The sequence below is a fragment of the Lissotriton vulgaris genome, chromosome 1_1, assembly GCF_964263255.1.
Source record: "Lissotriton vulgaris chromosome 1_1, aLisVul1.2, whole genome shotgun sequence".
Lineage (NCBI taxonomy): Eukaryota > Metazoa > Chordata > Amphibia > Caudata > Salamandridae > Lissotriton > Lissotriton vulgaris.
The window spans coordinates 1,549,905,582-1,549,931,456 of NC_141685.1; the positions used below are offsets into that span (position 1 = coordinate 1,549,905,582).

General features: G+C 44.3%; 1 long non-coding RNA gene across 1 annotated transcript in view; it reads left to right on the plus strand.

Annotated features, from left to right (window-relative positions):
- Positions 1 to 25,579, plus strand: part of LOC147750796 (uncharacterized) — a 240,069-nt gene extending 214,490 nt beyond the window's left edge. Inside the window, exon 3 of the long non-coding RNA XR_015299868.1 lies at positions 25,174 to 25,579. This is a non-coding gene — a long non-coding RNA (uncharacterized LOC147750796). The remainder of the gene's footprint in view (positions 1 to 25,173) is intronic.
- The last annotated feature ends 296 nt before the right edge of the window (positions 25,580 to 25,875 follow it).

Below are 25,875 nucleotides of genomic sequence, written 5' to 3' on the forward strand. Positions count from 1 at the left end.
ATCCGTTCGCAGAGGCGTTGTAACAGATTTGGCTGGAGGTGTAGGTGCGGGCAGAGGGAGAGTCACTGGAGCCGTCTGCCTAGGCAGATCAGATGGACAAGGCCACTCCTCTTCATTCAGACTTTAAGGAGTTGAGTTCTCCCTGGAGGCTTAATCCTGGGATGTAGCGAATATATCCTGAGACACAGATGTTTCGCCATATGCTCTAGCTGTTAGACCTATAATGAATATAACAAAAATAATATTTAGTAAAAGTGTGGATTACACATCTAATGAGTTTTAAGCAAATATAAATCTAAAAGAGCAAAGGAATTGAATATCATGATACGACCTTTAAGTGGAAATGTAATTATTGCATAAACAGTTTATGTTTGATACAAATCTTCTTCAAGTTAACAGGTAAGAAGATGTCCTAAATTAAAAAAGATAACATAGTAAGTATACATGAAATGTACTAACCATTTAACACAACACAGTGGAGAGGAGAAATGTGAAATGTGAAATGTGAAATTAACCTTTCCAAGGCCTTGCAGGCTAGAAAAACAGGCATTTACACAACATAGAGAGATGTTTAGCATTCGTCATCAATTCAGTTTTCACATATGCCACTTTTATTCAGCCTACAAACAGGCATGATGGAAGTTGTAGTTCTTTCAATTAAATATTCCCAACACTTGCATAATTGTGACTCGAACATAACCTGTGTAAATCTGCAGTGGAGGGAGAACAGCCGTTTATTGTGTGAAACACATATTTTTTTTGTTGAATGAATGAATCAATGAATACACTTTATTCAGCTAAGAATACAACCCTAAAGTTAGGCATAAATACACATAAAATCAGATAAAATGATAAAATCTGAGGCAATTAAATGAATAAATCCTACATAGACAAACATTACTAAAATAAAAATACTTTAATTCCAAATTAATCACAGTTATCACAATTTAAATAAAGTGCATAGTGCCCCATGAACGCACAGCAGCACAAAGAAATTGGCATATAGCTATACATGTCTCTTCAGCCAAACATTGCTGGAGGAAATGATAGGCTGGAACACAGTGCCTTAAATTCCAGAGTCTCACATGCAGGACTAGAACCCTTTTAGTGTATCATTTGTAAAACTTGCAAATAAAGAAAAAATTAACTATTGATTGTTTGGAAACATTATGACACTGGCATGCTCTCAGGGCAAAATTCGGCTGGTACCTGATGGGAAAGCAAAGTAGGTACTTTAATGTATCAGCCCTAATCCGAAATAGAAAGAGCGCTCCCAGTTCCCTCTTTTTTCCATAGGTAACTATTTGAATCAACCCCAGCATTTATAGACAGGTAGTTTATAATGGTTGTTTTCTGGGATTTGTCCCTAACCTTTTTTGCATGCAGCTGAGTTAACAGCAGTGCCGAAATGTTTTTTTTTATCAATAGCAGCACTTGAAGCTGTATCAGGAACTTCGTGAGAGAGTCCGATCCCATCAAATAATTCTTTAACATACACCAATAAAGGTGTAGAAGAGCAATTATCACATGCAAGACAGTCAATAACTGTTAATGATTCTTCCTCTGTCCGCCAGATGGAGCGCCACAGTAGAGGGTGTCTAGTACAAAGAACTTAACTTTAGTAAGTTAGACACAACTCACTGTGACAAATAACGTGTATGGAGGATGCGGAAACAGACTAAATACTTCTGCAAAAGTGATTTATTTTCCTTCCTCTGTTTGGCCGTTCAATCAATAATTTTCCAAACTCACGCCCCATGGGAAACTATCGGGTACATTATGCCGCGTAGATTTGTAATAAAAGGACCAGTGACCACCCACTAGAGGGGTGCGGAAGACTGAGAAGTGATTTCAATAACCTGGACAGTATTTCCCTGCCTTGTGAAATATGTGGTACCCAAGAACCTAAGGAACTAAAAGTGATACCTAGATAAAAAAACATTTTTTGTGCTCAATAGGGTATCTGAGCCAGCTACTATTTTAGGGACCTGGGATCGCTTTGGGGCTCATGTATTTATAAGTGACTTTGAAAAATGTGTTCATAAATTGAGAATAAGCATAAAGCTCACAAATGTGTGGACTAACGTACACAGAGCAGCTGCACCGACCGCGTTGTTCCTGTACAACAACGCTGGGAGAGGGATACCATTTACCTTTGGAATGTCAGAGCTGCTGGATGTCAACTGAGTACAAAGGTTGTGGATGTATACAATAATTAGTAATGGTACGAGTATGCACCCTTGACATACACTGTGCCTGATCTGAATGACATCTGAACATTCACAGATTTGGTCATACCGTACCCTAGCTTTGAGATTTGTGTGATGTTCAGTCCATATGTGTATAAGGGCCTAATTGAGTCCCATCTCACGAAGAAGTTGCCATAGCATATGTAGATGAATGCAGTCAAAGGCCATGGACAAATCCATGAAACCGTGATATAATGGAGACTGCTCAGCCACTGTGTACTTACTAATCACTAGGCCCAAGTTTAGGCACTGGTCAACAGTACCAATACCAGCACAGCGGAAACTGTATTGACATGGATTCAAAATAATATTGTCTGTAACCCACTCTTGAATCCTGTTATAAAGAACCGTCCAAATATCTCTGCTGGAATGTCAATCAGAGAAATAGGGCTTTGATCGATCACCTTTTTCAAAGATTTTCACAATAGTGGAGTTTGCCCATAAACTTGGTATAGAAGAGTGGCTTGTGCTATTAAAAATGTTAGTTAACAAATATTGCCCATATATCCAGACAAGATTTTATTAAATCAATAGGAACTCTGCTGGGGCCCAGGGATTTTCCACCTGCGCCCTGTTGAATAGCTGCAACCACTTCATGAATAGAAACCTGTAAACATTTGGGAGGACCTGGTCTGATGTTGATTGGAGATTAGGGGCAGTAACTGAATAGATCTTAGAAAGATTATAGACCCTTGCCTGACTATCTATATGGCAACAAATAGTAGTGGATATCTGATCCAGAGAGTACATGCTAGTTACCGCTTTCCAGAAAGATTTGCTATCTTTTGAGTGAACTTTATATGATATAATGTCCCATATGTTTTTTGTTATTGAGTACAAACACTTAGGGTCCGATTCCGATTCGGAGCGTTTTTCCTGTACGAATCGTACCCTGCAACGTAGGAAGAAGAAGGAAGAAGAACTTTAAACTTAACTACAAAGAATTGCTTGAAATGCAAGGGGGTTGTAACACAATAAAATCTTTTAAAAGGGGTAAAAGAATAATATATATATTTTTTTTAAATGCACTTTAACATATCACATTAGGATGAGTAGTTAGGGTTGATGAAGGAAATTTGCACTGGATGCACTTAAGTACTTCAGCACAACACTTTGGTACTAAGGGGCTGATTAGGATGGAGGATTTTCCGCATCCTCCGGGCCGGCGGAAGCCACCGCCGGCCTGGAGGATGCGGAAAATCCTCTGCGGACCGACCAAGACCCACCGCCACATTAGGATGGCTGGTGGGTCCTGGTTTCCGTCCTCAGCTTTTCCGCCGCGGCTGGCTTACAACGCGGCGGAAAAGCACTAATATGGTGACGTGTCTCTCAGACACCGTCAGCCAGATTAGGATGTTCTCGGAAACATGCTTTTCCGCGGCGGCTTTTCCGCCGTGGAAAAGCATGTGTAACTTCACTGCGGGGGCCCGTTGCAGGCCCCCTAGGTGAAGGGGGGTGGGGGGTGCACATGGGGGGTACCTATGGTACCCCCCTGCATTTGTATGCAGTAAGTGGCAGGCACCGCGCTGTGCCTGCCACTTACTACATACATATGAAATGCATGCATTTTTAACATTGCTGCAGGTGCAGCTTGAAGCCGCACCCGCGGCAATGTTAAAAATAGAGGATGTGACCGCCAGGGTGGCGGTCACATCTGAATTGCACAGGAGGGAACTCTGCATGCCCTGCGGAGGATCCCTCCTGCTCTAGGGTCGTGGACGGACACAAGTCCGTCCGCGATCCTAATGACCCCCTTAGTTGGGGTTTGAATTTTTGAAGGTGATAACATTTGCATTTAATCTACTCTTTGCTGTAAAATGCCATTATGCACTTTATAGTACCTTTTTTATTCAACTGTTTCCGAATATTGGTCAAATTGTGTCTTAAAATGCCCTGGTTTTATCGATTGTTGTCTTTCTCCTTATGTGTCTGCTTAATAAAACAAAAAAGGGGAAAAATATCAGGCCTGGGCGTAGTTCGCAGAGTTTTGCTACGCGGAACTCCAAAAAGTTACAAAAAAGCTCTGTGAAGTTCCGCGAGTGGCAGAGTGCAGTGCGAACTGCAGTTTATGCTAGTATTCCTGCTGCTCGGGTAGAAATTCTAACCGAGTGGCAGCCCGCACTCGCAAACTTTCAGTTCACAATCGCAAACTTACCATTTACGATCACGAGCGGGGAAAAAACTCAGCAGAGTGCAGAAAACTCTGCAAACTCACCTCCCAGGCAAACAAATATATATCTTTATTCTTCTAGATTAATTTGGTTATCGTCAGTGATCGACACCCCTGTGAGTGACATAACTTTGGATCATCCCATTCCAAACTTTAGAACGTTCCTATTGTCCTAGAGAAGAATTTCACAGTTTTTACCAGCTGATGTCAATGAATCCTAGAATAGATAAACAACACAGTACAAAACAGTCATATGTAAAGGTAAAAAGGTTGTCCAGAAAGCAAGAGTCAGACACACAAATAAATTATAACTGAAATATTAAATTATCTCACCTGGAGGGAGTTCTTAAACTTGATGACCTTCTTTCGGCCATGTTCTAATTCTGCAGTCAGATGACATGACCTATAGATTTCAGATTATTTCTATCCCTAGCAGCATGATGGCTCTTGCCGATATTTCATATCTTATTTTCAAAGTCCCAAGTTCTGACTGAACATCCCTGGGCCTTCAAATGAATTTAAAGAATGGAATGGCCCAAAACATGGACTGTACCCTACCTAGCATGGCATGTGACCCCATACACGTGAACAAAAAATACCACACCGGTCTTCATGCAGAGAATTTTTCACCAGAGCAGCAGAAGGTCGGTTGACTTTCCCAAAAGGAGATGCTGTACTTCAGGCCAGAACAGTAAAGTATGGTTTGGAACCTACTTGCCTTCCAGATCAATGCACAGCTTTGCAAGATACATTGATTTCTATACATGTTAGGCCATTGGTTTAGTGGTGCTGTTTTATTCGCAAAGATTTTTTTTAATAAAATAGTGAAAACAGGAATGAAAGGTGTAACTCTTCGAAGTGCATTTTATTTAAACATAATCCAACAATAAAACAGGAATAATGCTATAATGGGTATACTTCTCTTTATAAAATATTGGGTTATTAATTTGGTGGGGCTACCCCTATCAATTTTATATAAGTAAAGATAATCTGATTAGGTCACAACACAGTTCTAAGAGAAATGCAGTGTAACACTTGTGTGGAGGCAAAGCCAATTACTCAGAGAAACATTTGTTAAATTCAAGCCACATCAAACAATATTGCAGTAAGGAACACATCACAATAACATTTCCAAACCAATTTGGAAAAATCAAGAAAATAATAATAAGCAACATCACACAGACAGCATCAAAAATGGCCCAGAAAGTTGAGAAGATGTGGGGACTATGAAAGAGTAATGTGAACTTCAGGAATAAATGTGTCCTACCTTCAACCATGTTTACCCCGGGAGTCACGGGACTGGCGATGGGCTATGACAGACACCGGAGTGGGGAAGAGACAGGTGTACTGCTTGGGAATTAATACATTGGTTCATATATGCATGTGAGCATAGAAACTGACCTTAATACTACAGTGCGAGTGTATGTTGTGGTTAACAATGCACTTTTCTACTGTGACATAAAAAAATATGAAAGGTTTTCCCAAAAAAATGGATTAGTGGTATTGTAGAAATAGATTTTTAAAGTTGTAAGGTGCAAAGCAACAATAAACGGCAAAATGTAAACAAATGTCAATGCTTGAGGTAGACTATAGCAGTGGCGGCCAGCATGGCTCGCGGGTGGTAGGGTGCAAGGGGTGTGCGAAATGTAAAAGAAAATAAATAAAAAATAAACAGTTACCTTGCTGCCGTCCCGCACCTCTGCTCCTGCTCTCCTCCTTGGTCTTATAGTACAGGAAGCACAGCCAGGCTCCCCTGACCATTTACAATGCTACAATGCAGCATTGTGATTGGTAAGCACCCAGGCTCCCCTGACCAATCACAACACTGCAGCGTTGTGATTGGTCTGAGCATCCTGGTTTGTCTCTAAGCCAGGGAATGGGGCACTGGGCATGTTCTCCATGCAGGCTGTAATGCAGCCTTCATGAAGAACAAGGAAAGTGTGCATTAGTGTTTTTGGGACCCTGAGAAGGCCGGCCAAACAGTTATATGCACCTAGGAGTAGCAAATCCACTCCTCCCCAGCCCTGCTCCAAGAGCAGAGCAGCCCACCTGCCAGCCTGCAAAGAAGCACGAAAATCAGTCCAGACAGAAACATAAAATGATAACTTAAAGTTTTTATCATTTTGTTTTCCTTTACTTTGCACTGCTTAAAAGTAGTGGGGCGATGCTCCTCTGCCATAGTGCCATAGTGAGGAGCTGCCACTGGACTACAGCCAAGGCATAATTTCAGGCTGACCGGAATGGGGTAAGGATCACAGTGGCAGCTCCTAGTCTGATGGGCGGTTCTTTGGCGATCCCAAACGGTGCCTATGAAATAGGCTCCGCAATGGGAATGTCAAAGGCAGTACCTGCATGGTGTGGACCGCTGCATTCTATGCCGTGCAGGTACTGGGTTGCATGCAAACAGGGGAGCCCATGTTGTGCCCCCTGTGTACATCCACATGGTGTGAGGCACCCCTTTCCTCTCTGCCATGGTTTTCATGGCCATGAAAATCGTGGCATAAAGGAGACTCGTAATATGCTTGGTGTGACTGCAGTGGACCGCAAAGCAGATTGCAGCCTCACGGCCACCACCCAACCGACAGGAAATGGTGATTCCCTGGCAGTTGGGGCGGACCCAGGGTAGCCTGCCCATCCTAGTTATATAAGGGTGGTCAGGAGACCACCACTGTGAGTCTGTCTGTCCATGAACCACCAGACATTAAATAAAGCCCTTGATCTGGAAGGAGGAACACCATGCTGTATATGCTGGCCGTGCCGATGCAGGCACCAGCAAGCATATTCTGATCTGCAAAACCACTGCCATTTTCATGCCAGGGACTCAGTCATGAAAAGGGTGGAGGATATTCAGGTAAGGGTGCCTTAACAGGGTCCCTGGACAATTCTAGGCATGAGGGTGCATTACCACCACAGCTTTGCCAGTCCTGGACTACAGTCAGAATCCGGCAGGCAGTCTCACCACAGCCTTGGCAGTCTTCCTGAGACCGGGGCAGTCCCAGCCAGCCGAAGACCACCAAAGTCATAATAATGTCTTACGGGATCATAAAGACTTTGGCAGTCTTTCTGATGTATATTTTCATTACCCAAGTCCACCATGTAATGAACTTCAGTCACGCAAATGGAAAGCATACTGCTACTTCCACAGGAGGGAGAAAACCTAGACATCAGGAACATTGATATTTTGATTTTCACAAACAAACTTTTTTTTTTGCAATTAAATATACAGATATTCTTCCAAGTGTAGGCAATTTGCTGGCATAAGCATTATGAATACTGTGCTGTGAACTTTTCTCCACATTATTGTCAGCATGTAAAACTTAGCTGCATTTCTTTGGGCAAATAAATATATAATTCTGTGCCTTGCACCTGGGAGTGGCAGTAAAGGATACAGTAGTGTGATATTATCCTCTTTATTAGGTGTGGCATGCAGTTATTCTGCACCCTGTAAATTTGCCTTCTCTGGTTTCAATTAAATGTAGAAAATAAAAGAAATAATACAAATAGAAAAATCCCAAATAGACTTTTACAAAAAAACTTAAACATTAATAAAAATTAAAAAATAAAAACATATAATATAACAGATAAAGATTTAACAATTAATGCTATAAAATTCCTCCAACCAACATTATAAAAACTATTGGAGTTTAACAATGTAAAATATGTTATTCTCACTTTAGTTTATGCAACAGTAGGGAAAGTGATGGATAGTATTTATTATTCCTACTCCAGTCTCCACAAAAATAGAGAAAGTGTTGAACTTTAGAGGGGTGAAATGTACTCCCACTTTAGTTTAAGCAACAGTAGGCAAAGCATTGGATTTTAAAGGAATGAAATTTACTATTACCCCCAGGTCCCTTATGTCTTCGTCCCATTCATTACTAAGTGGATATAACCATCTCCCGACAGAAAAAAAGATCAGAAGAATGCTGGGTTACTAACCCCACCCTATCACCGGGAGTACATAAGGGGTGCTAACCCAGCATTCCTCCTGTTCTTTTTTCTGTCTGTTGACAGACTTGATTGTGGATGCTGGTGCTGCTCTTGCTGGGCTTCAGTGGCTTCTATTGCTGTTATACACCATCCAGCTGCCTGGCTGTGCGGTTGGGATATCTAGTTCCTTGACCCCGGCCTGCTAGACTTGCTGAGTGGCTTGGTTTCTCGGCTGGCTTTTTTTTCGCTTGTGTGGTGTTTTCTGATGGCCCATTGCAGCTGGTGAGCCGGCCTCCAAGGTCCTTCCAGGTTGCTGGAGGCTCGTCTTCCTGGGGCTGGGCCAGGTGGCATTCGAGCCGGTTTCCTGGTTCCCCTGGCTTCTGCTGGTGCTCTGCTGCCTTTGGTGTCTGGCGGCGGCTTCCTGGATCCCGTGAGGTACTGGGGGGGCCTTGTGGCTATTTGCCACCCCCCCCGGGTGAGTCCCGCATTGCAGTATTTCTCTTCTTCACAGTTTGGGCACATCGACTGGAGCTGCTGATTGTGGGATGGTGTGCCGGGTTCGAGACCCTGCATAAGCTCATCATCTGGTGATTCTGGGAAGGCCAATTCATTTGACTGATTGGCGAAAGGAGTGGGGTCTTGTTTCCGGGGTTGGCCCCCACTCTGGGTGAGTGCTGCTTGCAGGTTGTCTTGCTACCCTTCCTGTTTCACTTCTGTTACCCGCCCCCCTGTGCAGGCCTTGTTGTCTGGTAGCCCCCTCTTCCGCTTGGTGATGGTAGCTGCATGTGGTGAGGATCGTGGCTTGGTTCCTGTGTAGTGGCAGGTGTGGGTTGGGCAACGGTCTCCCAGTGCTGCTCGCGTGTCGTTTCCCTTTTGTCCTGACTCCTGACGGGGCCTTTTGGAGTTCAAGGGTGGGGTGCTGATGAGCCTGCTGGAGCCCTCCAGATGGCTCTGTGGGTTGCATGGCTCCTGTGCTCTGCTTCCCCGAGTCTGTGCCCTGGCTGGGTCTACACCCTCACATTATTCCGGGGTCGGTGACTGGGTTTCTGTTCCTTTGGGTGCTGCCTCCTGCTGTTGTGGGTTCTTTCAGCCAGCAGGTTTTCATGCAGACTGCTGTTTTGTCTTTTTGCCCCTCTCCCCCCCGGCCTCTGGCGGTGTTGGTGCCTTTCTCTGGGTTGTGTGGATCTTCGGCTTAGCTGTTTGGGGGTGTGCTGCTGCCACCTTCTTCGCGGTCTGCGCTGCTGCTTGGGACACCTGCTGCATTCCGGACTTGGTCCTTGTGAACTGCAATGCCCGGCTCGGCATTGTTTGCTGACATGTCATGCTGGCTTGGATTCAGTTTGCTGTTCTTTCGTGCTGGTGTTGCTGCAGGTCTCGGCTGTCATTGGGGTTATTCTGGGTGCCCCGCTGGCGCTGGGCATGTTGCACTGTGCTGTTGCAATTTTAGTGCTTCTTTGGATGCCTGTGGTGGTGGGTTTCCTTTTGTAGCATTCCATTGGGTCTTTGTGTCCCTGCGCTCATCCTCGGCTGTCATTCCCAGGTAAGGGGATCTTTGGGATGTGTTGTACTCTGCCCGGGCCTGGTTGATCCGGGGAGCCATTGCCGGGGCTCATTTCCTTGTCCCTGTTTTCATCTTCTGCCAGTCTGTGGGGCTCCCTCAGTTCGGCGTTGGGTCTGGTTCTGTTGCTGTGGTGTGTTTCCTTTGCGGTGACCTCGCCTGTCCCTCGCTTGATTTGTTCTTGTTTTGTCTAGGGGCAGGTTTCATGCGTTTCGCTCCTGCTGGCTTTTCTCTGGCACGCTGGGGTGAGCCTACTATTCTCCTGCACCTGGACTGGTCGGGCGGTCGCATTCCGTCTTCTGGACCCTAGGTAGGGGTTGTTTGTCTCCCTGGCTGGCTGATTGTTGGTTTGGTGATGGGGCTTGTTCCTTGCTCATAGGGCTCGTCTCTCACTGGGCTGCCTTGCGTGGTTGCTCCAGTGTCTTTTTTTCCATTGCGTGGGTGCTTGTTTATGGGTGCGCCTCCCGTCTCCCGTGGTTCTCCTCCCCTGTGGACCTGTTCCTTTTGGCAGCTGTCCGGTTATTGGCGTGCTGTCTTCCTGCTATGGCTGGGTTGACTCTTCTTGCCCAATGTCTGGTGTTTTTTTCATCTGGCCCCCTGGTGTTGCCGGTCTGTGGGCGCCTGGTCTCTTCTGCTCTTGGTCCTGGCCTGGCCATGGCATTCCCTGTGACTCTGTGGTGGTGCTCTGGGCCCCAGTTCCCCTTGTTGGCTTTGGTGGATCTCTGCCCATTGCTTCTCCTGGGAAATGTGCCTGTGTGGCTGTGGTGCTGGTTGTTGTCATCCTGCTGCTGTTCTGGCTCTCGTGGCTCCGTTCCATGACGCTTTGCCTGTGATTCGGCCTGGCTCTTCTTTACGCACTAGTTTATGCTGCGTTTTTGCCCTGGTTTTCTGCTGGCCCTTCCATTTGGCCGGGTTGCTAGGGTTTCTTGGCTGTGTCCTGTTCCTCAGGGTTGCTGGTCCTGGCCTCCAGTGTTTTGCCGGTGGCCTTTGCTCCCTGGGGAAGGCTTCTCTCATGGTTGGGATTGTCCGCCTGGATTTCCGGTTGGGTTTGTATCCTCTTTTCTGCTTCCCCGGGCTGCTGATGGGCACCATGGTGCTGGTCTGGCCTCTTTCTGAGTCTGTCCCCCCTTGCCGGTGAGCTTTGGGGGGTCCTGGTTGGCCCTCTCTGGTCCCCGCTGCTGCTTAGGGTTCTGGCCGCTTCACCTACTCTGGTGTCTGGGTTGCTTCTCGCTTCCACTGGGGTGTCTTTTGTTTGGCCTCTTGGCTGGTGGCTGGGCCTCTGCCTTCGGCCTTTCCTCCCTGCTTCATCTGGTTTCGTCTGGTGTCAATGGTTCTTCTGGGTGGGTATTGTTTGTTGCCTTGTTGGCTTTCCGGGTTCTGTTGGCCTCCGCTGGGTCTCTTCTGGCCCTGCTGAGTTCTCCTCCGACTTGGTTCGCTGTGGGGGCTGTGCTTGTCTCTGCCCTTTCTGGTGTTTATTTTGGCCAGGGTTGTGCCTCAGCTTTTCCCTGTCCTCGTGTTGTTCTGGAGGCTGTGTTTCGGTATCTCCTGGTCTGTTGGCTTGCAGCTGCTTCTGCTTGGCCTTCGGCGGTGCCTCATTGTGGTTGCCTGTTGCCTTCGGCCTTCCTCCCTGTTGGCTCCGGCTCTTGGCTGGTTTGCTGGTTTCGGTTTGGTTAGTCCTGCTCGGCGTTGCCTGGGTGCACCCTTGCTGCAGTCCTGAGCTACTTGTTGGGGCTGTGTTAGAGGTTCATTGTGTGGCCTGCCACTTCTTTGCTGGTGTCTTTTCTGCCTGTGGGGTGGCTGATCCCACTACTGTCAGGTTCTGTTCCTGGCAGGTGTTGTGTGCTTCTGCCATTGTGGCCTCTTGAATCTGGCTGGGCCTGTTTGGGTCGGTCCCCCGTTCCTGTTTTTCTCCTACTATGGGGATTTCATTTGGGCGTCGCCGGGCCGCTTGCTCTTTGGTCTGTGCTCTACTGGGGCCATCCCTTCTTTGGCCTTCCCCCGGTTCTGGGTTGGGCCTTTGAGTCCTTCTGGTCGGTCGGGTTGCTTGCCTTTGGCTTCCCAGCTGCAGTGTCCTCTAGTGCCGTTTTCTGCCCTGGGGTTTCTCTCCTGCTCGGGCCCTGCCTTAGGCCGTACTGGGCCGTGGTGTTTGGTTTTTTGTGCTTTCCACCCTGGCTGCAGCTGCTTCTGTGGTCGGGATGATTTTTTGGTGTTGCCTCTCCCCTGGTGAGTTGAAGTTTTTGTGTGGTGTTGTTTGGGGCCTGTCCCGCTCCTTTGGGGCCTTTCTGGGTTGTTGGCCCTCGGTCTTGGCTGGCCTTTGTGTTTTTTCCCTCTGCCTTCTGCTTGGGCTGTTCGGGCCGTCTCTGCCTGCCTTGTCTCTGGTTGTCCTTATCTGCTGCTGGTGTTGGCTTCCTTAGGGTTCCCTTGCTCTGGCCTTGGGTTTTCTTGGTCGTTTGCCCATTCCAATTCTCTCCTTCTCTGTGGTTTGGAGGTGTGCCTTCTTCGGTCTTTGGCTTCCTGCTCCGGTTTTGCCAGAATGCGGTTGGGGTTTCAGCTGGGGTTTCAGCTGGGGCTATGTTCTTGGGTTCATGTGTTACTCTTATTCCCTTTTCTTCTTTGTTTTCCCGGGTCCCGTTGTCCTGGGTGGCATTGCCCTTGTCAGTTCGAGCAGTTCGGCTTCCTAGCAGTTCGAGTTCACTTGGTTTCTTGTTTCCTGGTCGGTTTCCATCCTGTGGGGTTCTGGTCCCTGCTGGGTCTGCTCCCTTCTGGCTCCTGGGGCCTGGAGGTTTGCTTCCGGGGGTTTGTTCCTATTTGGGTGGCCTCCTCACTGTTTTGTTCTTTCTTGCCTCATTTGGCTTCTGGGTCCGTGCTCTCCCCTTCTATGGTTGGCTGTGGGGTATTCCTGCAAGGCTAGTTGGCCTTTGTAGGTTGTTGGACTAGGCCTTCTGGCTGTTCTCCCGTTGTTTTGTTGGAGGCGTCCTGGCTTGGGTGGCGCTCCCTCTTGTCCGGGTGCTCTGCCTGGGGTTTTTGCCACTTCTACCTTTTGCTTCCTGCGGTGGCTGCCTTGGTTTGGTTTCCTGGGTTGGCTTCTGTTTTGTTTAGGAAGGCCGGCTTTTCTGCTTTGGTATTCTTCACTTAGTAATGAATGGGACGAGGATGCAAGGGACCTGGGGGTAATGCTCTATTACTTACTGGTAATCTTCATTACTCCGCGTCCAGTTGTCCTTGTCCCATTCATTCGCCCCACCCTCCCTCCAAGGTGGCCGGCCTTCTTTGTGAGCTTGGTTGTTCAAGATGAATGCTGGGTAAGTATCCCTGATGTGCTCCCGGTGGGAGGGGCGGGGTTAGTATCCCAGCATTCTTCTGATCGTTTTTTCTGTCAGGAGATGGTTATCTCCACTTAGTAATGAATGGGACGAGAACAATGGGAGCCTGGAGTAATGAAGATTACCGGTAATTAATAGAGCATTCCCACTCCATTAATACAACAGTAGGGAAACTGTTGAATTTTGGAGGGGTTAAATATCTATTCCCATTGGAAATAATTCAATATTTATTATTCCGACTCCATTCTGTGCAACAGTAGGGAAAGCATTGGATTTCAGAGAAATAAAAGTTACTATTCCCACTCCAGTCAGCACAACAGTAGGGAATGTGTTGTACTTATGAGGAGTAAAATGTATTATTCCCACACCAGTCTCTCCATCAGTTGGAAAAGTGTTGGATACTGTACGGTGATGTTTGCAAGTCCCACTCCAAACAGAGCAACAGTATGGAAAATTTGAACTGCAAAGATAATTTACTTGTTTCTACTGACCTAGGTAAATACTTCACATCAAGCTTTTCTTAATATATGGGTAACCCCATGAATGTAGAAAAAATATTAAACTCTTAGTAAAAAGAACAGATTAATAAAACAGACACAGAGCGCCAAGAAACCAATTGGTGTATGTGCGCGGTATTAAATTTTTTTTAACATAACATATATATATATATAAAACAAAAACCAATCATAAATTGACATTATTATTCAATACGAAATGATACATTATTAAATAATAGTTATTCAATTATTTCTTAACTTTCCACCCTGTACCCCTACAAACCTAGCAGTCTGCACCTAAAATATATCAACAAGAAATAAACTATTTCATGACTAACATATTTAGAATAAATCAAATAATTAAATTGCGATTAATAATTGTTAAGTAGTTATTATTTAATCAACTTCCCACCCCAGCCACTACAAATTCAGCATTCGCAGCTGAAATGAAATGAAATTAAATGTGAAATCCAAAATATACATATTTAAAATTCAATTAAATAATACATTTACAAAAATTATTATTAGTTAATCAATTATTATTTAATTATCTTTCCTCTCTATATCCCTACAAACCCAGCAACCCACACCAAAATTCTAGGTAAAATAAATCAATATTCCATATTTTACATAATAAAAAATTAATTAATTAGTAATACATTTGTATATTTAAATAGTATTTAAGTTCCCTCACTACACCCCTATAAACCTAGCAGCTTGCAACTAAAATATGAGTAAAATAAATCGATATTACATAAATTACATAATTAAATATTAATTATATAATTTCATTAAATTGAAATAATCCTCAATTATATAATATATAAGTAACTTCCCACCCCATCTCCCTACAAACCCATCAACCTGCTATAACTCTATAAATTACTATTGTTTTTTATTAAGAATTCTAAATCACTTAAAATTGCAAACTCTATTTTAAAAACAATTACGAACATTTATATAAACCATAGTAATCCATTAAATTATTATATCAACTAAAACTCATTCAAATAGTTATAAAAGTATATTTTTATCTACAATATCAGTGAAATGATAAAATAAGCATCAATATCATTTACAGCGAAATTACTTACCTCAAAAAATGATATTTTTGTCAAAAGATATTTCTGCATCACAATATTTTGATGTTATGATATTTGATTTCTGTCTCCCGATATTTTTAAATAGATATTTTGTTCCGAACATTGGTATGATAGCCACAAGGAGCTTTTCTTATGTTGGTCACATGCTTCATACCTTCTCACCCAGATGAGATGTCAACTACTTCAATGTATTTAGTTCTTTTTTTTTATTTTCTGCTGCCTTCAAGAAGCAAACGGTATCTAGGATCACAAAATGCTGCCTATAGATTGAAATATCCCAGCCGACAAGCTCCAAAGACAAGCATGACGTCTACTGGAAACCTTATAAGTGGTGAGAAGGAAACTTGGCAGAACCTCCTGCTGATCAAATGTAGGATTTTATTTATATTTATCAAACTGGCACTTTTATAGACCAAAGGAAATTGCTAATTTGAACCAGCTTTTTCACTGAAGGGTAGTGTATTGGAAATCTCTCTGAGAGGCACCATACTATAATGAAACTATTACAGCACAAAGAATGTCTTTCATTACATCGATGACTAGAGTATTTCCCTTTCCAAGTGTTTTCTATGTCCTGAAAAGGACCCTAAAGGATACAGTGCTCCGAGCCCATCTTTCTTGCTACAGCAGAGAAAAAAAATATCTTTCGCAGATACTGATCATTCATACTGGGTTCCAAGCTCAAGAGAAAAATAAAGGTGGGTGAATATTGTGAATAACTCTACTCTTGTCAAGAATGTCCCTTCAAGTATGTGTATTTCACACAATCTGTAAATATACTAATTTAAACTTGCATACAAGCTTCTCAAAGTAAGCATATGGTGCTTGCCTTTGACATTTATTTAACAATGAAACATTATATCAACATTATATCAACATTTAAATAAAATGGTAAAGGCTGCACCAAATTCCCATTGCCACACACAAAATTGTTAAATGACGAAAAACAAAATCAGACTTTCACAAATGTCATACTATCTTGTAGGAAGAGAGAAAAAAATAATTTTAAATAATGGTGGTGCACCACCAGGCTTTACATGGTGTGGCTCCCGCCATGAAACGCCTGGCGGTGCAGGAACTCGTTAAATAATCATCTGTACTCAGTCAGTCCTGCAAAGCATATTACATTGTGGCACAGCTCCTCCACAGCCAGGGATGGGTTGTTCCCTGGCGCAGACGGTGGTCCTCCACCCCAATGACTTTTAAAGTCGTAATGCTGCAGACAGACCAGCGCGAGACTTACGACTGCCGCACTCATACTCAGGCCCTGTATGTTTTTTGGCCAATTCAGTCACGACTCTATATTGGTCCAAACCTTAAACCAATTTCTCATTGAAGCTGAATGATGTAATGAAAAATTTGGAAATATTTTCGATTTTTTAAACAAAGTAGCTCACTATTTTGTTCCATTTCACAAATGGATGCACTCTAAAACACAGAACTGTATCATTTGATTGTAGAGATTAAACTTGTGATGACATGGAAAGTATAAAAAATATATATTTTCTTATTCAGTATGAACGGAGGAATCTATTGGGAGAAAGTTCTGCTGGCTGTCAAGTAAAACATACTGAACATAAGTTTTTTCAGGTTATTAGTACTTTTTTCACAACATGGTAATTTAATACCATTTTAAATCACAGCTCGATTGTTGGCTCTGGGTATCATGGCATTTTGAACAAACTAAAAGTACTATGCTTGTCTGTGACACACAATAATGTGCCTCAGACAGTATCTAAAAGTTGTTTGGATTTTATTTTAGCCAAAGAAAAATCCAAACTGTGCTTAGCTTCTAGCACAGACATTTGCTTCTAGAACTGAGCTAGACACTGATTTTTTCTTAACCTCCGAATAAATCCAAATAGCAACACAGGAAGTCTATAGACTGGCATGGGTGACAGCATCCAAGGTGCCTTTTCCGCCTGACTGAAATGAAACTAGGAGTGGGTAAGCCTTGTTGCTCCTCCACTCAGCAAAGTTATCAAATGACTTAGTCAGAAAAATGGAAGTCACAATCGTCTAGAGGGTGGACAGCATGGCCACAAAGGTATCCGTGAGTCTTGAAATGATGAAAGTAAGGTTCCACTGAAACTTTTAGACTTGACAAAAATGTCGATGCACTCATTGTCACACATTATTGTCTTCTTTGGATTCCTCTTTCTGGATGCAGACCTTTTAAGGCTTATAATACCCCAGTTGGGTGTGGCCAAGAGACAAGTTGGTTACAACTTCAAAATGCTGGATACATGGATTCTACAGTGCTGTTGAGGCCTCAAGCTGTGCTGCTTGTACCAGCTCCAAGAGGAACCAGCCAGAAAATCTTACCAGCCAAATATGCATTTTTTCAGGTAGCCTCACCACTTTTCTTGATTACGGACGTTCTTCCTCCCTTTGAGCTCCCATTTTCTTTAGCCATTTTCTAACCATAGACATATGCTAAATCTCTTTTCCTCACATTCCAAGGTAACTTACGCTGTACATCCAGTTATTGGGCTTACCAAACAGTTAGCCATGCCATGTGACTTAGCCAATTATTGTAGTTGTTTAGCAGTCTCCCAGAGTTCAGACAAAATATGGCAAAATCAGAAACACACACACAAAAGATACTTTTCTCTAGTGATGGCCAAGAAACATGGGCAGAGTGGTGGTGAAATTGCCACTAACGTGGAAGCACTCCAAGAATATACATAGTAAATTCACAACAGAGACTCTGCCAGTGATGGACATAGAGGAGGCCCTATGTGTGTTAGTAGTCACCTGGCCAGTTGCCAGGACCAATTGAGGGCACTCATATGGAGAAAATTCAAATTGGTAAATATAGTACAATGGTGGATGTTTTAGTATGGATTCCAGCTCCCCCCCCCCCCTCCTTGGAGTTGGCAGAACTCAGCAAGGGTTAGGTCCAAAAGGTGCACAGAGGCAAGGTGGTCCCCATCAGATAACAGCCATCTATTTTATTTATTTATTTATCAAGTTTTATATAGCGCAAACATGACGCAGGTGGGTATCAGAGCTCTTTACAATTTGGAAGGGTAGGAATTAATAAAGGGAAGGACCAGCGTCATTTAAGAATGCAAGAAAGAACAATGACAGAGGAGGTATAAACAACATCACATTTTGCTAAGACAATAGGGTACTGGGAAAAGAACAAACAATACATATATGAGCATAGCAGACAACTGAGCTTCACAGGTGTTAGTCCAATAAAAAAATAATCAAGGGGAGGTGAGTAAACAGACGAGGCATGGGCATTTTAAGGAAGGAACTTGTTCATTAGGATTATTTTTTCACTTCCTTTTTGAAAGAAGCTGTGAAGGAGATTCTGCGGAGTTCCAGTGGGAGAGAGTTCCAGATCTTCGGGGCAGAGCCTGAGAAAGCTCTGTGACTCGTTGCAAACAATCTGTGGTATCAAGAGGAGAGAGTTTGCACTTCGTGATGTTCTACCCCCTCTAGATAATTCTAGCTTTTGAGCCTGATAACAGGGGGTTTTGAAATAGAGTATTTGAGAGTTTTAATAACCATGCGTTCATGAGTGATGTCATGGATGAGGGGAGAAGAAGAGATGCATTGGGTAAGCCTAGACTAGAAGTAAACCAATGCATACCAAGGCCTCAACAAATGGGATTGCAGATACTATGTATGTGATGAAAAGGTACCTTGAAGAGATGTTGACAGAAGGAGATAAATCCCAGAAACATAATATGTGGAAATCTTGCAGAGGTGGCCTCATTGGGTGGGGTGGGTCCCAGCAGAGACAACAATCCTGTTGGTGGCCTTTGCCTGACTGGGACACAACAATTTGGGGGAGACTAGAGTTCATCTGGTTCTATGATGAAGCCTCTTGTGGCTGTACTTGTTCAGAGGACCATGATGATACCCCAAGCTGAGGGCAAAGAAGAGAGTAAAAACTCAGGGGACCACCCCTCAGGAGGAAGCACACAGCAAGGGATGAGGGCACAAAGGACATAGGACATAGAAAGAAGACACGAAGCAGAGGGGAAGTTTGATCTTGGTGATGTAGTGGATGAGGAAGGGGGAAGACTTGGTAAATATGGACAAAAAAACTACATTACACTGGTATTACAAAGCAGTTGGCTGTACATGTTACACAAAGTCAACAGGTAAAGCCTAAGCTGACAAATATGTAGATGTCTTTAAACATTTACAAAAGGAAAATAGGTGTTAGGAAAGATTATACAAGGTAGAAAGAATATTTGCCAGGAGGCAAGTTAGTTTTCTACAAACATTGAAACATGAACGCTGTTCATTAATTTTGCTAGAATCTATTGCCATGTGTCTCCCTAACATGGAGTATGTTAGTCATTTATATCAATTTCATTAGAACAGGTGGTATAGGTTTGAGAGAAGAAGGATGGTTACGGTATGATGAAGAGATCTTATCCAGGATGAGCAGAGACCAAACAATGATACTGGGAAATAGACAATGATATTTGGCTTCAATTGATGTCTCTCATGAGACTGATCAGCATTACACAGTACCAGTGGGCTATCTATTTTATACCCACCCTTTGCCAGGAGTCCCATTACCTGAGTGGTTGGAGCTCAACAAAAGCTATCAGGTTTGAGTGCCTACTGGCCCCTCAATAAAGGGGCATTCTACAGATCACCCTGCACATTTAAACATTACGTCTCCAAATGTTGAAGTAAATATCCATGTAGTTAGAACTCATTCGAACGTTGAAGTATGTAGATTGGGGATCAAAGAGACCTTTGATGAAATTCCTAGTGCTAATCTGATTATTTTGCCATTGGGTACTGTGTCAAAAAAAGCTGGAACATTTATATATTGTGGTCTGAGAGTTGTTAGGTGAACGATTATATTGGTTAAAAAAGGGTTCTTTGTAGTGTACTCTGACCCAGATGAAGCAGTATGGCTGGTGAGGTAATGTGGGATAGGTGCTGTGGCAGCAAATTGTGACATAAAGTCGCTGTTTTGGCATGTACCAGGAAACCCAGAAGATATTCATCTACTGGGTATAAATTTTAATGAACTGACTTACATAGGCAAGGCCATGCCCAGAGGACGATCTGTGGCATGTTCAGTCTTTGATAGTTTTAGCAGGTTACTCAAATAGGCAAAGAAGTGAGGTCAACGTTTCTGCTACACTATCTTGCTGGCTTGTTTATGGAGATGTCAGACGAGTATGGTGCATATGAGCAACTATTAATAGTGTTTGAATAATACACAGTGTGGTTTGATGTTGCACTCTCACCTGAAAAAAGAGCCTGCTTATGACATTGAGCCCCGGTTCCTGTGATCTGTTGGTCCTGGTGGAGCAGTCAGACAAGGTTTGCTGTTGGCCCAGGATGTGCTGAGTGCACAGGTCACTATAGTCCATATAGCCCAGCAACAACAGGCTCTGCTTCTGTTGACTGTGGTGCACGTTTAACCCCTCCCATGCTCATGACGGAGCCGCTCCGTCGTGAGCATCGGCTGAGCTGTGCTCATGACGGAGCTGTTCCGTCATGGCCCTGCCGCCGCGCCTGCGCAGCGCGTTCTATTAAGCGGGCGGGGCAATGACGGAACCGCTCCGTCACGAGCATGCGAGCGCCGCTCGGCCCCCCCCAGCGCTGCGGCGGAATTACCGCCGCAGCGAAGGGGTTAAACGTTCTCCTCTCCTCACGGCACACAATGTATTGTGATTTATTGGCCAATATGGAAGAGGTGGACATGACTTGAGTTTGCTCCTGACAGCAGCAGCCGTCCTCTGCTAAGGCAGAGGAGTGCCACCCTACTACTAAAAAGGATAAAAGGAGACAAAAATGATAATAAAACTATGTTATTATCATTTTATTTTTCCGTACTAAGACAGTTTTACGGGGTGGGGCAGGGCGGGGCTAGGCTGTCATCACCAGCAGGGGGAGGAGTGGTATGGGACAATTAAGTGCACATAATGGTTTGGATGGCCATCTTGAGCCGGCCAAACAGTCATGCGCACTTAGCATGTCCTTCCCCAGGCTGTATTGCACAGCCTGGGTAGAGAACATGCACAGGCTTCCACTCGCTGTCGGAAAGCAGAACCAGGGTGCTGAAACCAATTACACCACTTCTGTCATGCTGGTGACAGCAGCTTCGTGATTGGCTTAAAGGAGCCTGTGTGCTTCCTGCTTCTGGGAGGAACAGAAGAGGATGGAGGACAGGCTGCCGGCAGCCAGGTAAGTGACATTTTGCTTTCTACCTCCACTCTCCCACCCCACACATACTATTCGGTGGCAGCTGTCACTGCCTGACAGAGGAGAGGACTTGCTAGATTCACTGGAAAACAATAGTTCACCAGCAACAAAAGGCCCAAAAACTTTGACAGCAATGTACATTTAAGCAGTCTCCTCTCCCTGTAGTACAGGTACTTGAAGGATGCACCTGAAAGCACGGGCTAATCATGCTATCTTACAGAGTCACTAAGATGCCTAAAGAGACTAGACTGGGCACACTTTCTTGGCTCATCCAAGCAGCCCTCAAAACATCAGGATGTGTAATGGTTCCTTGTACTAACTCAAGTGGATTCAGACAGGTCACTTAATGAGCTACTTGTTAACCAAGTGCTTTTTTAATCTTTGGTGTCTACCCTAGGAAAATCAATTAGAAGAAAGGCCAGTAAATGCAATCAGAAAAAAAGAATCTAGGGCCAGATATGCGAAATACAGTTTTTGCATTTCCAAAAAAGTGAATCTTAAGAAATCGCTATTTAGGAAATGCAAAATGGAATGTACAAAAATAGGGATTTCCAAATAGTGATTCTTACTCTGTAGGAATCGCTATTAGCAAATGTCTATTTAGGAAATGCAAAACCATTCAATACTATGGGCCTATCGGCCACATGTACAACTGTATTTAGCAGTCGCAAATGTCAAATTGGGTTGTTTGGGACCGTAACAATGGTGTTTAGTACGTGTATCAACCCCATATTGCAAGCTTGTAACCTGTTACAGACTTGAAAAATAGAGTTTGCAAGTTGCTATTTGGAAGTGGAGTGCCAGGGGCATCTTTTCTTAATAGCAAGTCGCAGGGGGATGTACGATTGTTTTGCTACCAGAATGCGGCCGTAAAACAATCGCAGTGCACCCTCTCTTCAAGTAGGTGGTAACCCAGTTGCAAATGGGCAGTGCTTCAAAGGGGACCCCTTTCCCATTGTGATTGGTAGCATTGGTGGCGAAAACGATTTTTCACTGCCTACTCTTAAAAAACTTAAACAGAAACATTTCATTTTTCTTTTATAAATGCATCCTGTTTTCTTTAAGAAAAATTAGCTGCATTAAAAAAAACAGCTTTATTCAAAAAGCAGTCACAGACATGGTGGTCTTCTCACCCCAGGAAGCCAGCATCCCTCTGAGTGCCAGCCATTCTCAATGGGTTGAATATGGTGACCTGCCTCATGATTATTAATCAGGCAGGTCTATTGTGACCCATTCGGGAATCCCAAAAAGTGTCAAAGACACTGGTGTGCATCAGGTTTTGCTACTCGCAATTTGCGAGTTGCAAAACCCGCAGTCGTACAGGTGATCCTACAGGCCCATAGGTATGAATGGTTTTGCCTTTCCAAATTTGCAATTTTCTATTGGCAAATTTGAAAATAAAAATTGAAGGGTGATTACGGCTCCTTGATGCACCCCAAATAACAATGGTGTACATATTAAATGCACAAATGCCCTAGGGGTAAGTGTGTGCTTTATGGCACTTTAGAAAAAGCATTTTGGGTTGCTTTTTTTCAAATTGCCCATGGGTACCATCAACTTGGAGTTGATGGTAATAACATTTCCTAAATGCCCATTTCTCATTTACGGTACAAAAGGGGGTGGTGATGGACGGAGCATCTGAATAAATCAAACACTCACACCCAGCAAAAGATCTGGGTTTAATCCATCACCGTTCTTTAGCCCACTCTGCCACCCCAGTTCAGACATGGCTATTTGCAAATCAGTCTGACCCTGTGTCTCATGGGAACAGTCCAGCCCGAACTGCCAAGCCATGTCTTCCCTGGACCGGAAACAAGCTTCTTGAAGACGGCTGGAATGCCAGAAACCGGTCGTCGGAAGCTTGTTTCTGGTCCAGGGAAGGCATGACTTGGCAGTTCGGGCTGGACTGTTCCCATGAGGCACAGGGTTAGACTAATTTGCATATGGCCATTTCTGAACTGGGGTGGTGTGGAGTGCAAAAAAACGATGGATTTAGGCCCAGATCTCTGTACTGGGGTGAATGTATGACATTGTTCTGCATTCTGTCCATCAACTGTGGTTTTTGCATTTGTCACCCAGAGTGGAATGGGTATGCTCAGGCGTGAGTCCCATGCACTCCACACAACTGGATTCAAGCAAGCCAGGCTGAAGACGGCTGGAATGCCAGAAACCGGTACTCGGAAGCTTGTTTCCGGTCCAGGGAAGGCATGGCTTGGCAGTTCGGGCTGGACTGTTCCCATGAGGCACAGGGTCAGACTGATTTGCATGTGGCCATGTCTGAACTGGGGTGGTGTGGAGTACAGAAAAACGATGGATTTAGGCCCAGATCTCTGTACTGGGGTGAATGTATGACATTGTTCTGCATTCTGTCCATCAACTGTCGTTTTTGCATTTGTCACCCCGAGTGGGATGGGTATGCTCACAAATGAGTCCCAGGCACTCCACACCACTGGATTTAAGCAAGCCGGGCTGAAGACGGCTGGAATACCAGAAACCGGTCCTCGGAAGCTTGTTTCCGGTCCAGGGAAGGCATGGCTTGGCAGTTCGGGCTGGACTGTTCCCATGAGGCACAGGGTCAGACTGATTTGCATATGGCCATGTCTGAACTGGGGTGGTGTGGAGTCAAAAAAACGATGGATTTAGGCCCAGATCTCTGTACTGGGGTGAATGTATGACATTGTTCTGCATTGTGTCCATCAACTGTAGTTTTTGCATTTGTCACCTCGAGTGGGATGGGTATGCTCAGAAGTGAGTCCTGTGCACTCCACATCACTGGATTCAAGCAAGCCGGGCTGAAGACGGCTGGAATGCCAGAAACCGGTCCTCGAAAGCTTGTTTCCGGTCCAGGGAAGGCATGGCTTGGCAGTTCGGGCTGGACTGTTCCCATGAGGCACAGGGTCAGACTGATTTGCATAGGGCCATGTCTGAACTGGGGTGGTGTGGAGTCAAAAAAACGATGGATTTAGGCCCAGATCTCTGTACTGGGGTGAATGTATGACATTGTTCTGCATTCTGTCCATCAACTGTGGTTTTTGCATTTGTCACCCCGAGTGGGATGGGTATGCTCAGACGTGAGTCCCATGCACTCCACACCACTGGATTCAAGCAAGCCGGGCTGAAGACAGCTGGAATGCCAGCAACCGGTCCTCGGAAGCTTCGGTCCAGGGAAGGCATGGCTTGGCAGTTCGGGCTGGACTGTTCCCATGAGGCACAGGGTCAGACTGATTTGCATATGGCCATGTCTGAACTGGGGTGTTGTGGAGTGCAAAAAAACGATGGATTTAGGCCCAGATCTCTGTACTGGGGTGAATGTATGACATTGTTCTGCATTCTGTCCATCAACTGTGGTTTTTGCATTTCTCATTTAGGCAATGCTTTGTACATGTGCTTAGAAGATCGTAAATAGGATATCCCTATTTGAGATTCCCAACAGGCCTTTGTACATATGGATAGACAATTTAGCATTTCTTAATGGACTGAAATGTAATGATTTGAATCCTGATGTATTGCAACTCCTCCATCAGAGAGCTCCTTATTTGCTGGTGCTAAAAACATACTCTTTCTAACATGTGAGAATTATTCTCAATTCAAAAACAAATCAGGGCTTGGTTAAACGCACACTGTAAAATTCAGTGAGCAAACTGTGTAAAATACCAACATGGTAAGAAAGGCTGGGGAGTAGTGATAATCATCTTTAGCAGACTATACTATAATTATTACTTTTAAATGTATTGACATCGTTAGAAAATGTCTTGATAATCTGAGCATTAGGACAGTCATTCAATTGAAATTGTCACTTTAGGCTACTTTTATAGAACATATACTTTGGGTGAGTTACTATTTGCTTTAGAGCTTCATATTCTTCAGTGACCCATGTGTGTACTCATTGCTGGGTATGCCACATTTATGATTCCAGGTACCCCTTCACCTTTTGAAATCCTTTACATTCTGAAAGAGTCAAAGGGGCTTGCATATCTGAGGTGCTCTTCCTAATATTGCTCGGCAATAGAAACAAGCATTTACAATGCAATAGGTTCCACATTTGTGAGATGTTAGGCAATTTGCAATGTAAATGACAAAGCCTTTTATTTATCGGTTTTGAAAACCAACATGCCTTTGACCTCTGACTTTCTTGCCTGTTTATCCAGCACACCCTGCTCGAGGCAAACTTCTTTCTGGTCCGGGAGCTGCATTGGAGGTCATCATCAGAGATTCCGAGTCTCCTAACAGCATGGTAAGCCTGACTGGAGTCCGGCACACAGGATGAATTCACAGTGCCAGTGGAGTTTTGTTTGCCACCTCACAGGACTGCATAGCACCCAGCTTTCTTCCTGCATGTACCAAGCCCCTTTGGACCTGACAGAGGGCATATGCCTCAAGCACCCCACCTGTGGCATGCAGTCAGCACCCCGTGACTCCCAAATACTGATCAAGAGATCAAGCCTCTAGTGATCTAGTGTTCAATTTCTGAGATGGCTGTCAGGAAAAATATCATGAATTTATCATTTTTGGGTCAGTGCTGTAGTTTTTCTTTCCAATAGAGTGGCTCTCATTTGCAACTCATGGCCTTTTTTTCGGGACATAGGCCATGGAAGTGGTTCGTTATACACAATTATCTCCAAATTTGGATCCTTTAATAGATAATGGGCTAAACTAAAATATGTAAAGGGGCAGTCAAGAGATTCAGTTACTACCACCAAGGCGAGAGAAAGAGATAGTAAAGTGATAGATACATGCACGGTGCATAAAAAGAACCCTCAGGCACCAACTGAGAGTCGGTTGCCAGTTGTCTTCATTGGGCTCTAGTTTAGAATACGTGAAATTGGTATCCAACAGTGATGGGGGGGGTG